The following is a 14,553-nucleotide window of genomic DNA, read 5'->3' on the forward strand; positions in this document are numbered from 1 at the left end:
TTTCCATTATAGAAAGACATTTACTTTGTGTTTATATGATAAATCGTTCTGTGATTTCAGTTCTTTCTTTTCTTAAAAAATTGGCATTTAGTAATTCATGTCTAGGTGACCACATATAGAGAGAATAAAAATTTTGCCACTAAGTAAACAATTACTTTTTGAGAAAATTGAGTGGGTTGGTATTACATTCTTCCTAGAACCCAAGACTAAAATGTATTTAGGTAAATAACACATGGTATATCATATCACAGAATGTTCAACTCCTATTTCTCAGATAAACCTACCAAAGCACAAGGGGAAGTCAAATGTAGAGTGCCTTTCGCACAGTAGAATCCAGGAAATTCTGGGAATTAATCAGTCATCCAAGATAAATGGTTACTGAATAAATATAATTCTTGCCTGCTAGGAGCTTTCAATCCAAATAGAATTTAAAAACTGAGTTAGCTGCAGAGGGGAATGTGCAAATTCCAAGATGATTGTATAGCCTGTAATTGAGCCCATTGAAAACAAATCATTATTTATACCAAAGAGAGTAGCTATCATTGGGGTTTTGTAATGAGTGAATTCTCCCACTCCCATGCATGAGTCATTTCTTCCTGTGAGGTTTGAAGTGGCCAGGGAGTTGTCCTCTGAGCTTTCGGTGGGAACTTGTTCCCAGGGCAGAAAAGATGGACCTTCCTGAGTTCTTTGAAACAGAAGGGAGTGTGCTTTATAACCATGGGAAAGTGGGATGTTCTGAGAGTAAGGTGTGGCACTAGGAGGGGGAGAAGTCATAGAAGGAGTGTTAAGGATACTAGTTAGAGCATGAGAAGGGAGGGGCAGGGTTTTGATGGCACTTTTGTCATCAAAAGTGGTGTTTCTGGGTCATAAATATCAACTTCACCCAGCTCATGATCTCTTTTTCCAACATCAGCATTGCTACTTCAACTGCATTTAACAATGGATGGATGGATGGATGGATGGATGGATGGATGGATGGATGGATGGATGGATGGATGGATGGATATTCTTATTATATAATATTTCATTGATTTCAGAGAGTAGGGTAAAAAAGTTATAGTCTCTACAAAAAACCGAGCAGAGCTAGAGAATGGTGTGTAGATGTAGGGAATGGGAAACGAAGAGAAAAACATGAAACTTCTAATCAGCTGGGTCTACACACCAGACCTATAGAAATAAGAATTTAAATGAATGACACTTCCTTCTTTTATTTATCTCTTTATAAGTCAGTTATCCATTTGCTCACCTTCATAAACATGTATTGACTATTCTATGCCAGGAGATCTGGACAACTTTTGGTAAGACTATGAAGGTTGAAATCTTTCTGGTAGGGGACAAACACATTTGGTAGGGATCAATATACAAAAATTAATCGCTATTGTGTAATATGGTAAAATAACAGAAGAAGGAACAAAATGTTTTGAAAGTAGAAGACAGAATTAATAATTTCATCTGTGGACTAGATGAAGGCCTTTCAGAGATGTTTGATATGGACATAGATGGGTGAGTAGAAGTGTGCCAGCTGTAGAAAAAGGGGCATCATGGGGTTAAAGGTGCTGGTGCTCCACACACTTTCCAGGTTGGAATCTGACCTCTTTTTTCACCAGTCCTATGACCTTGCACAATCTACTTAATCTGTCTGCCTTCGTGTTTCCATTTGTGAGACAAGGAGATAGTACTAGTAGATAATCGAGAAGATTATTGTCTAAATTAAGCAAGAAAATAAGTCAAGGACTGAGCGGAGTGTCCAATAAACAACATAAAACAATATAATTGACAAGGAATTCCAGGCACAGAAGTTGGCTTGTACAAAGGCAAGTGCATGGAAGGAAGGTCATGGCGTGTTTTAGAAACATTAGAGTGTTACTGCAGTGAGGGGTGAGGTGGAAGCAGGGGCTGAGTTGGAGCAGCACCTGGAGCTGGGTGTGAAGTTGCAGCTCAGAGCCTTAGGCTGGGAGGCAGTGGAAACCCACTGGCTGAGTAAAAGCTAAAGAGGATGTGGCTGCATACACCATTAGCAAGATCATTCTGGAGCAGTGTCAAGGGCGAAATTGGAAAATGAAGAATTTGAGCTCAGCTGGCCAGTTCTATAAGGCCTAGAACTATCTCACAGTCTAGAGCTGGAATTATGGGAGTGACAGGGGCAAGAAGAAGCTAGTTTCTATAGCCATCCCTGAATTAAACCCAAGAGGACTGGGTGACATTTGAATGTGGGGTGAAAAAGAAAACTTTGAGGTGGTTCTGATGTTGCTGACCTATCTGACAGGGTAGCTGATGGCATCATTAACAAATAGAAAATACAGAATTTGGAAGAGGAAATAATGGAAGAATAAAGTGTTTTTGCGGGGATGGGAATTTAATAAGTTTGTGATGCCATCGCCATCCAGATATTCAAAAAGAGACAGCAGAAGGCAGTTAGACATAGGGAGTTGAGATTTGGGTCCTTATCACGCAGATTGTGGTTAAAGCTTGGTGGTGAGGTGAATGATGTCTTTAAGGAATCAAGGTGCACTAGGGTTGTGTGATCTTGACCATTTTCTTTAAGCTTCCAGACCCAGCAGCACTCTACTTGTCTCATACTGAACTTTCTGACCTTATCCTAACGTTTGTATCTGTTGACCTCATAATCCGCCCCCGCCATGCCCTCAACTGGGATATTCTGACTCCTAGCTCTTCTCTGGGTACAGTGTGTGTTTACATTTAAATATGCTGCTGTCAAACACTTGTGGTAACTAGATGATCTGATCCAGCCTCGTCCTTGGGATCCTAAACCCCTCTGGGTGAGGAGGGAAAGGAGGCAGAAGAAGCAAAGCTACCTGCAAAGAAGAGACAGAGATATGAGGAAAATGCCAAAGATGAGGTCTCATGGTAATCAAGATGGGTCAAATAGAGCTTCATTTAATGAATGAATACCATTCACCTTGCTTCTTTATGGTCTGTTTCATCTCCTGATTATTATCATTAGGATGAGAAAAAAGTAAGAGACTTTTTACCTTTCTAGAAAGGCTATGCTTCAGAAACCAGGATTCAAATCTAAAGTCATCCTTCCGCAGCAGGCTACCTTGTAGCTTAATTTCAGGGCCTTAGTTTCCTCGTAAGCAAGATTAGAGTGACAAGAGCTATTCTACAACACACATACATTGTTACTTTCTTCTTACCACCTTCTTCCATGTCCTCCAACTAATTTTAAAGTACTAATGGAATTTAAAATTGTCACCGACCTTAATTTATAACTCAGTCTGAAGTACTCACTGCCTCTAAAACTTGTAATGAAGGCTATAGCATTGCCTGTTTGCAAGATCACATCCCTGATGCTGGGAGATTGATTGGGGGAGGTTATGGCAGAGTTTGGGTCTCCTGAGGACTTTGGTGTCCCCAGGACCAAAGATCCCTGTGTATACAACATATGTTGACATGCTGATATTTTTTTGTGTGTGTAGTCGTTTATTGACCAGGAGATCTTAGACTTTTACAACTCTCTTATTCTTTCATATGAGTTGGAAAATAGTAACAATACAGTGAAAACTACCATGAACTGAGTATTTAATATGTTCTACAGATTACCGTAAGCTCTTTGCACAAGTGACATTAGTCTGTGTAACAAATTTATGATCTATAATGCCATCCACCATCCATGTTTACAGAAGGGCAAACACAGATTTTGAGACAGCTTAAAGTAACTATTTCAAGATTACTCAGTTAAACTGTGGCAGAAGCAAAAAGAAGGGCAGCCATGTATGACTTGACTCCCAGACTAGCTTTCCTGTACCTCACAGCCTGCCGGTCCTAAGCAGGGTTTGAGAGGCATCTCTCTGGTACATAAATAGTTTTGAGAAACTGAATAGATAAATCTTCATCCCCAATTTATTTCCATAATGTAGTGGCCTCATTTGTAGGTGAACATGGTCCTCTATGATATAGTGGAGACCATGCTGAACAGTTGCTCTGTTTGCTTACGAGTTGCTGCGGTTGGTTCGCTGTTTTGAGAGAGTACCTTAATTTTCCAAGATGTTGTTCTTCCTATTCTCTCTAGCTTAAGATCACTGGGAAAAGGATACTTAAAGTCTCCCAAATCAGATATGATACCTATCTACTCCACAGAGTTTATGGGAAGCGTAAAGGAGCTTATTCAGCTAAGGTGCACTTTCAATTGTCAAACGTCACACAAATAGAAAAATAATATGATTTTGATTTACAAGAGTATGTCATATGTCAGCACTTTTCATGTTATCCAAAGTAAATCAATAAGATAGTAAAAATGATGGCTAACTTGCTGAGTGGTAACAATGTACACTGGCTGTATTAGGCTAAGAACTTTGTGTGTATTATTTCAGATATTTTCCAAACAGCACTATGAGATCTGTAGGATAAAAATTTCAATTTCACAGATGGGAAAGCAGGTCTAAGTGCTTAAGAAATTTGACACCGTCATCTGGATATGAACCCTGGAGGTCTGACTCAGGATGATTTTTTTTTTTTTTTAAGGATCTATTCTATCAATCTGTTAGATTTATACCTTCTTTGTTAGGTGGTTTGTCTCAGTTAAATAACATAAAAAAATTACGAATGTATTGTGTTTTTAATTCGATATTTTAAATTTCTAGAATTATTCTATGATGATTAGGTATTTTAGATTAGCTGACATATATATTTGTGGATTTTTCTTCCTTTCCTCGTTTGTCCGGACGTCCATGAACCCGGCAAATTTCATTTGAGGAATAAATGGATGGTCAACCAAAGTCACTAATATCTCCTGTTAGCCTGAAAGTTCTTAGGCAGTTAATTGTCCTGGAGTGAAATGTATATCTGAAATATATCATGATGAACGAGAAGAAAATGTAACAGTAGGCAGAAATCTGGATTCTGTTTGTGCGGTGCTATGGACTCAGTTCTGGACAGATTAAATGCAATTAATACCATGTTCCCTGACAACCACCATCTTTGTATCAGAAGTCTACTGGTATGTGATACGGTGACTACTCTTTTATGGCAGTCTTTGGCAGATAAGGTTATATTTTATATGTAAATTTATACTCTGATTTTGATGTTTTATTATAATAGTGTAATGATTTCTTCATGTCATAAACACTCATTCTGTACAGCATGTTTGAAAACCATAAAATAAACTTTTTTTTGTTATTTTTTTAATCTCTAGTGGTCATGGGTGCTTCTGATCCATTTCAATTTTTACAGCTAAGATTTTTGGACTGATGACTAGAGATACAATGGGGACCAATTGTTGCATCCCATGCTTCAGAAGCAGATGTTCTCTGGACAAACACATCAGAAGAGTAGTGCTTCTGTATCTTCTGGACTTAAAATCTTTTGTAAACCCATTGTTAGCTACCCTCAGGGCTATTTTTCTCTGAAGCTAAAAGCCCTGCCCTTCCCTCTGTCCTAGTGAGGAAGAAAACTCATTGTCTCTACATATACAATTTTTGTAAAGAAGCGTATCTCAGATTATACTTCATGTATAATAGTTGCTACATAAGCAATAAGGTGAACATAATTTTTAAATCTCAACCTAACATAAACAGCCTTTTGAAAGTTTCCTGGGAGGAAACGTGGGAAGGTGCCTGTGCATGTAATAGAGAAATTGGCATCGTCGATAGTGGCTGGCACAGACGTTAACATGAGATGACATGTTATAGGTTCAGGACTGTACAGCTCTGATTTCTATACCTCTCCTACCCAAACTTCCAAGCTACCTCACAACCTTAATTGTCATACATTGGTATTTAAAATGACAGCACACTAATTTGTTTTCATCTTAGTAGGTCTTAGATGGGAATTACATTTTATATGAATTTACATTTAGTCTTAAACCAGAAATTACTGGACTTTTATGGGGGGGGGTCTTTATGTTTATTGATGCTTTTAATTAATTACCTATGTAACTGTCAGATTTCCAGGCCTTGTTCTGACGCATCAGAAGTCTTCGGCACTTTCACATGCAGAAATCAGAGAGTGCGGCATAAGAAAAAGGGTGTTGCTGGCTTAGTAAAAGTAAACTGGTGTTCATGAAGGACCTATTATGCCAGGAGACACTCTCCCTAGATTAGTTCTCAGCAATTTAGCAATTTAGGTACATTCTGTTATATTTGAATAGGAATAAGTCGGCTGAGAGAAAGGTGTTATCTAAGGAAACTGATTTCAAAGTAGCAAAGCTGATGTGCACGTTTCCATGAGCATGTTCTTCCACGCTCTGCCTCCCGTTTCTCCACCCTGATTTTCACTGCCGCTGTGTCAGTCTATGACTCAGTCCCACATCTCTAAGTTGTTTAGATACTCCCCAAACTCTTGCTTCTCCATGTCTGACTCTCGCGTACCTGACCTTCCGTACATTGGTCAAGCCTTGGTTCTGGATCAGCTTTCTGGGCCTCATCCACTTCTCTCCAGTTTGGAGGTGCCTGCTCGAAATTTTGGGATGCTACGTCTGGCCTTCTGTGTGCAAGCTTTGGCCACCTAGTTTGGAAACAAATGGTATTTACTAAGAACGTGTGTGTGCTCACTTGCGCATGTGTGTGTGTGTCTGTCTGTCTCAGTGCTTGCCTGTGTGTGTGTGTCTGCAAGAAAGACAGGAGGGAGAGTAAACATCACACAAGGACAAACTTTGCAGATGAACTTTCCTGTGAACCTGAGAGTGCCCTCAGTTGGCCTCCCGGGCATCCACGAAGACACTGGGCTCTGATACCTACCCTATGTTGCACGCGTCCCTAATGGCCTTCTGCCCAGGTTTTGTGGTTGCTCTCATGAGCCAGGTTGGGCCAATGTTGCCTTTGGGCCTGGCAAGGCTGAGCCTGCAGGCAGAAGCAAAGAACTGCTGGCAATGCTGTAACTGCGGGAGGCAGAGCCTGCCCTGATGCTCAGGCCTCCACAGAGGTCCCAGCCCTGGACCCCTACCATCCTTCCCTCTTCAATTTCTACTCAAATAACCAAGAACTGACCAAATAGCCAAGAGCTCATCGTTTCTGATACTCTTCATTTTTTGCTCCAATTATGGGCATTATTTATCAAAGGATACGTCTCGGTTAAGTTAGAGTTCAAGAAGGATCTTGTATGTGATTTTACATGCCAGTGCATACAGGATCACCTTGAACTGCTGCAGGCATTCTCTAGCCATTAGTGTTAACAGATGCTGTGATAATAGTTCTTGAAACTATTGCTTGAGGAGTGCTCCTTTGAATGATCTCATTCATAATGATGAAGGCCATAAATTCTGAGGAATGTTACACAAATTCCTGACCTGTCTGTGACTATGGGAACTAACTGCTGTTTTCAGGTAGGACCCTGAAGTTCAAAGAAATCAACCCTGCAACTTTTGTTTTTTATTTTCCTGACTTAAAACTGAGCCAACCCCCTGTGCTTAGTGAGGTTCAAAATAAGGTCTAAATAATCTTTTGAATCTTAGGCTGCCAACCTGCTTGGTGACACCCTGATAATTCCAGTTTGAGTCAATACCAAGAAGCAAAATTGCCATAATACCTGAGGGAAGATTTGTAGTTCTTACGGAATGGAGAAGGACGTGGGGATGGGAGGGGGTTCTGAGAGGGATTGTGATATAAGTCAATGCTCCAGAAAGAAAAAGAGAGTGATGGACAAAGTAGAGTGAAGAAAAGAGAGAGACAGAGAGATGAAAAACCTGGTTTATTCAACCCCTAGAGTCATCTGACACTCATATGGAAATTTACGTATCTCTACACTCTCGGGTACAAACACTGAATGAAAAGTCACATGCTAAAGCTTTTCCCTGTTTACCTTCCTGTAATCCCCAAATCAATTCCTAATTGCCCAAAATTCAGGAATCATGGGAATACATGTTCTCTCCCTGCATTTAAAAAATTCTTAACACTTAACATATGCCACTTATATATAACAGTGAATTTTATAACAATTATTCAGAAAAGTAATATTCTGTGTCAACACAAAATATGGAAAACATAAGTTAATTTCCCTAAACAGTAAATAAAAAATTGCCTCAGAACATCCATCAACCTTCCCTTTTCTTCTCCTGCCATGTTACCTACTGATAAAATTGACAAATTACTTAAGACCCTACGTAAACACACTTTTAGCTCTATTTTTTGCAAAATCTGCTGTAGTTTTTAGGTGTTAAAAATATTAAACTGCATGGTCAGATCCTATAGGTTTATGAGGCAACTCTCCATAGTTTTGATTATATGCTCAAAAGGTTTCCATTTTCACCCCAATAAAAAAAATTCTGAATAGTGTGGAGAAATGTAAGTTTCAATTATATCCAATTGAATCATTTCACATTATTCTATTATTAAAAGCTTGTGCCAGAAATTCCATGAATCCATAGAACAGAGGTGTACTAAGCACATAGTATAAGTCACCTGGCCATTTCTGCAGGAATAGGAAAAGACTGAAGATGTGGTATAGACATAGAGTCCATGAACTCATTAAAAGAACATGGTGAGGAAGGGGTCAACTATAAATGAAGGCATGGCATGAGGATGTATCAGAGAAATGCTTCAAAGTCAGAAGGGGAAACATCTTTGCGTCCCACTGATTGCAAACCATGGACTTTTTAATTGTCTCTGTGTAGTTGTGTTTATTGAGCACGTATCATGGGCCAGTCTCTTCACTGAGTAGTAGTATCTCATATGCAGCTCCATGCAATTTGTTCCATTTTTATCCTCATTTTACAAATGAGAAAACTGATCTAGAGAGGTTTCATGGTTTTGAAAGTGGGCTAGTAGAGTGGCTAGCTGATCCACATCTGGCATCTGGCCTGCACTCAGCATCTGGCATCTGGCCTGTACTGTCTGTCTCCTCCCTGCTCTGCTATGTACTAAAAAGGTTGAAATCTTCACTGTAGAGGTACTTTGTGATGAGGTGACTTGGTCAGTAAGAACTTTAGAAGTTACATATTTATCCTCCAGTTTTCATTATGTCTTTCAGGTGATTATATATATTTTTGGACAGTATCTAGTTGCTCCAAATAACTGACCTGGGGATATACCCAGGGTGCCAAACAAAAATGTATACACATGACTTATATTCGTCTTTTGTTATCGATATATATTGAGTATTACAATTTTAATACAGTTTTTCCTTTCTTAAAATGTGTATACATTTTGTTGGCACCCTCTGTATTCAGTACACTATGGGTCTGGTCAGTGCAAGTCATCTGGATGTCAAATAATCACATTTATTTGGATGTTTCTATTTGCTGATTTTCTATTTTATTTGATATAGAAGTTTGAGAATTGAGGTAATTTTTAATAATGTGAACCAAAGAAATGTTAATAAAAGTATGTAGATAATTTAAACATTGTTCATATCTCTAGATAATTTAAATGTTATGCAAATATATGGACAACTTAAGGGTTATTAAAAATATCTAGATAATCACGACAACATATTTCTGTATGGGACTAAAGTGTTTGTAATTTATTAGTGAAATGAGTGTTATCTTTATACTATTTTCTCAAACAGTCTGTAAAGTTTAGGATATCTAAAACAGGATATCAAGTACTAGTCTGAGCTCTGGCACTGATTACCATGTTTTTCCATGTATAATGAGCATCCACGTTTTTGGCCTAAACTTTCAGGGAAAAAAATCTTTCATTTTAATTTTTTAATTCAAATTTTTATTTGTTTACATTTAGGTACTTGTTTTTTGTATTATAGAGGAATTTTAGCATTTATTTTTTAAAATATTATGATACGAGAAATTTTATGTAACAAATAATTACAAAACACAAGAACAGATACAAGGCACAAGAAATTTTATGTACCAGTAACAAATTTACAACATTTACACATCATAAAAGGCCAAAAAGGCTTTGTCATTACAAGTTTGTCATAAGTTCAACAAAACTGATTATCGTATTCCAGGATATTATTTTGCATATGATTATCGTTATTGATTTCTAGAGTTACCCTTTTAACTTATAAGCATAAATAAAAGAATTAAAAACATTTTTATAGAGACAGAACTAGAACTACCCATGTATAATGTGCATCCTTATTTTTCCCTTGCAAATTGGGCCGAAAAAGTGCACACTACATATGGCAAAATAGGATACCTGGGGTCTCCATGGACACTTTGATAATCCTGATGGAACCACAGGTGAGACTTACCTTGAGTATTATTATAAAGGTCAGATAAGATGATGTATAAGAAAGGGCTTGAGGACTACCACACACAATCTAAATATCAGTCTCCATCATCCACCTTACTGAACAGTCATGTCTTATGTGCTATTATACTGACCCTGTGGGGGCAGAGCCCCAGAAAGTAGTTTCCAGGCTCTCGGCCTCACATAGACAGGTGCTGGCTCAGGTAGTAAATGGCCAACTGTGATTGCATGGCCATCAGCTGTGGCTAGTTGGCCGTCAGCTGTAACCAGTGAGCCATTGGCCACTAATATAACTGCTGTGGCTACGCTAGAGGAGAAAAAAGAATGGGGCTAGCAAGAAGATGGCGGCTGGGCTGGCAAGCGTGGATGGCGGTTTGCGGACAGTGTGTATCCAGCCTCCAGTGAGAGTATAGTGCCGCCAGAGAGAATAAAGTGGTATGACTCCCCTACTTATGGCTCCGTGGGTGTTCCTTTTTGGCCTCACCATATCCTGCGTTCTTGTATGGGGAGCGGGAGCAGAGACCCCGCAGGCCGTCCCGCACGACAAATGGCGCAGCGAGCAGGGTCCCCCGCATGACAGACCCTGTCTAAATCGTGGTCACAGGGTAAACATGCCCAGTGGATGCTCATAATGTCTCCTGACTGCACAGACTGCACTGGTCGTCTAATGAACCAGGTACTTGTGTCTGCCAACACTTTTGTGCATCTCGATTTCTGGTAATGTGCCAATCTTAATGAAGTTGTCTTACTGTTATCTAAAAACCTTTGGGCACCTCAGGGCATAATGCCTGAGGTAGGGTGTATGGTAATGACAAAATGTGGCACGAGCTGGATAGGCTGTAGCTTGAATAGAGTTTGACATGACTTGATGAAATTTCCTGATGTTTAATCTACTCCTTTTGCTCCTTCTAGACAAGAAGGAACAACGAGAGACTGGGGACCTTTTGGCATTGACTCATAAGAATTATACATCTATGAGACAACATTAATTTGTATTACATGACTCATGTTGAATACACACAAGTTTGTATTCAAGAATCACGCATTCACAGTTAATTAATCACCCTTGTAAATGTTGGGGTGGATTATTGGTTAGGCACATGCATTTTTTGTTCCCAGAATGAAGGCAGGTGTGCCACTCTGGTTCACTGTGTAATTTTTATGCATGAATTGGCCTAGTCTGCTTCTGCTGTTTCTGCACCCTCTTCACTAAGATGGGCCTAAATACTTAACTGTTCAAGTATATTATTATAAGCCAAGATTATCCACAAGTATTTCAAAAGTGATTTAATTAGCATCTCTGCATTTCATAGCTTGAAAATAGCTAATCCAATCCCCTTTATTTTACAAACATGGAAGGAGAGACACTGAAAGACTAGGGAAGTCCTTAAGATCAGAGCTTGTGATACCTAATGAGATTGGCCCCTTAATAAGGAAACTTAGTGCATTGTGAACCAAAAGAGAATAACAGATTTATGCCTCTTATCTTCATATGATAAATCCAAATTTATAAGAAGAACAGTTCCAAGTCTTGAAAGTAATTTTTGTGATATTTGTTGAATAATTAATATATATGCAAATGAAAATCTTACCAAATATTATTCAAATTCAGGTCCAAAATGATTCATAAACTTAACTCAAGATTTTAGAATTCATTTGATAATATCCTTCAATTTAACTTTAAAAATAATTGGTATATTTAAATTATTCAAAGGTTTCTTAAGGTCACTTTTAACAATAAAGTAATTTATCATCATGCCATTTTCAGAGTGGGTAATTCTTCTGCTTTACAGACATTACTAAAAGCATTTTTAAAGACAGACAGCTGAGACCAAAGGAAGACTCAATTCTAGGGTTTATAAGAAAAAAATATTAAAGATTTTGATCAATTATGTTTAATATGTATTCATATATTTTCCTTATAGAAAAAATATTTTTGGTACAGTGATTCTTAGTTGCAGTTTGGGTAGTTTATGGGTTCTCCAATGATTTTAAAGAAAAGGCATTATCAAAATAATTTATTAAATGAAATTCAGTTTAATTCTATTTTACCTGAAAAATGAATACATAGCACATGGTCCCTGTGAGCTGATGGAAGGAATGGCTGGCAGTAGCACTTCCTCCAAACCAGCCGAACCCAGAGGGACTTCCAGTTCCAAATATGCTGGGAGTTATTTCTTATTTTAAAAAACAGATGTTTTTAAAATACATTTGAAAGTGTCTGATTGCTGCCAAAAACATTACTCAAAATGTCAAGTGATCAACTTTTAGGCAATCCACATTAGTTTTATATTACATTAAAAAGGGGATAGCATGTGGAAGCTACAACTCAGTAGGCAGGCTATTATGGGTTGAATAGTGTCCCTCAAAGAGATATATTGAAATTCTAACCCCCAGTACCCATGAATATGACCAAATTTGAAAAAAGGTCTTTGTAGGTGTAATCATGTTAAGATTAGATTGGGCCCCAACCCAATATGCTTGTTGTTCTTATAAGAAGAGAAGAGACAAAGACACACAGGGAGAAATCTATGTGATGACAGAGGCAGAGAATAGAGTAATGTAAGTCAAGGAATGCCAACAATTGCAGGCTGCCACCAGAAGTTAGGAAGAACAAAGAAAGATTCTACCCAGTCTCAGAGAAAGCACGGCCCTGCTGACATCTTGATTTTGAACTTCTATACTCCAGAACTGTGAGGCAATATATTTCTGTTGCTTTAAGCCACCCAGTTTGTGGTAGTTTATTACAGCATCTTTAGAAAAACAATACAGATTATGATTGATTTTTTATGTAGAAAATATGGCAGCCACCTCAGAATGCAGAATAAAATTTTATGTTGACTTATATAGCAATAGCAATATAAATGAGGATTCACTTGAGCTCTTCTATTCCAGTAGAATTCTTAATACTGTATTCAATTTATTAAATGTTTCTCTTTATCAAAATTGTCAGTTTATTTCTCCATCCTAAGTTTCCGATTAATTCTAAACTTCAAATCTTCAAGGTTTCAGATTTGAAATTTCTGCCATTTACCATGACACTCCTAAAATGGGTCATCTGTCTCAGTAATTTATGCCTTAAGTACCCAATATTATCTAGCTTACATGATGGTTATTTCTTCTATAGCTACTCGCTAATGTGGATATTCTATTTTCACACCAAACTGATGTAAAGAGAATGGTGACATCAGCATTACACATTGTTATAGATTGATTTGTGTTCCCCCAAGAGATACATATATTAAAGTAGTGGTATCCAGTACTTCAGAATGTGACCTCTTTGGAAATAGGGTCTTTGCACATGTAATCAAGATTAAATGAAGTGAAGTTGTGGTATATATACACAATGGAATACTATTCAGCGGTAAGAAAAGATGATATAGGAACATTTGTGACAACATGGATGGATCTTGAGAGTGTAATGCTGAGCGAAATAAGTCAGACAGAAAAAGCAGAGAACCATGTGATTTCACTGATATGTGGTATATAAACCAAAAGCAACAAAAGAACAAGACAAACAAATGAGAAACAGAAACTCATAGACACAGACAATAGTTTAGTGGTTACCAGAGGGTAAGGGGGGCGGGGGGTGGGGGGTGGGAGATGAGGGTAAGGGGGATCGAATATATGGTGATGGAAGGAGAACTGACTCTGGGTGATGAACACACAATGGGATTTATAGATGATGTAATACAGAATTGTACACCTGAAATCTATGTAATTTTACTAACAATTGTCACCCCAATAAATTTAATAAAAAAAAAAAAAGAAGAAGAAGATTAAATGAGATATGTAAGGTACATCCTAATCCAATGTGACTTGTATCCTTATAAGAAAATAAGACAGAAACACTCACAGGAAGAACACCGCATGACAGTAGAGGCAGAGAGGTAAGAGTGATAGAGCTGCAAGCTAATGCACACCAAAGTTGCTGACAACCACCAGAAGCTAAGAAGCTAAGAAATGGCAGATTCTTCCTTAGAAACTTTGAGAGAATATGGCTCTGTCAACACCTTCATTTCAGAATTCTGACCTCCAGAATTGTGAGAGAATAGATTTCTCTTGTCTTGAGACACCCAGTTTATGGTTCTCTGAATGTCAACCTTAGGAAACCAAGACACACATGGGATATAAAAAGTCTGACTCTGTTTTTTAAAAAAATAGATATAAATTATAAAAGTCCTTGACCTTTCTATTTCCAAAAGTATGATCTTAAATATTAATATTCTAAGCAACACAGAAAATGCCATTTTCAAGTGGTTCATTCATATAAAGTTGGACAATAGCCATTGACCTATCTGTGAAACTGTGAAGAGTGTGAAGTTGTAGAGTTTTATGGGACACAGAGGAGAAAGAAGGTTATGTTAAGTCCTTGATACTGTATGTGCATGCAAAAAAATAACAAAATAGTCACTAGTTTTATGTTCATTGTCTCAACAAGACA

The sequence above is a fragment of the Rhinolophus sinicus genome, chromosome 16 (assembly GCF_057876585.1).
Source record: "Rhinolophus sinicus isolate RSI-liver-muscle chromosome 16, RSI-T2T, whole genome shotgun sequence".
NCBI lineage: Eukaryota > Metazoa > Chordata > Mammalia > Chiroptera > Rhinolophidae > Rhinolophus > Rhinolophus sinicus.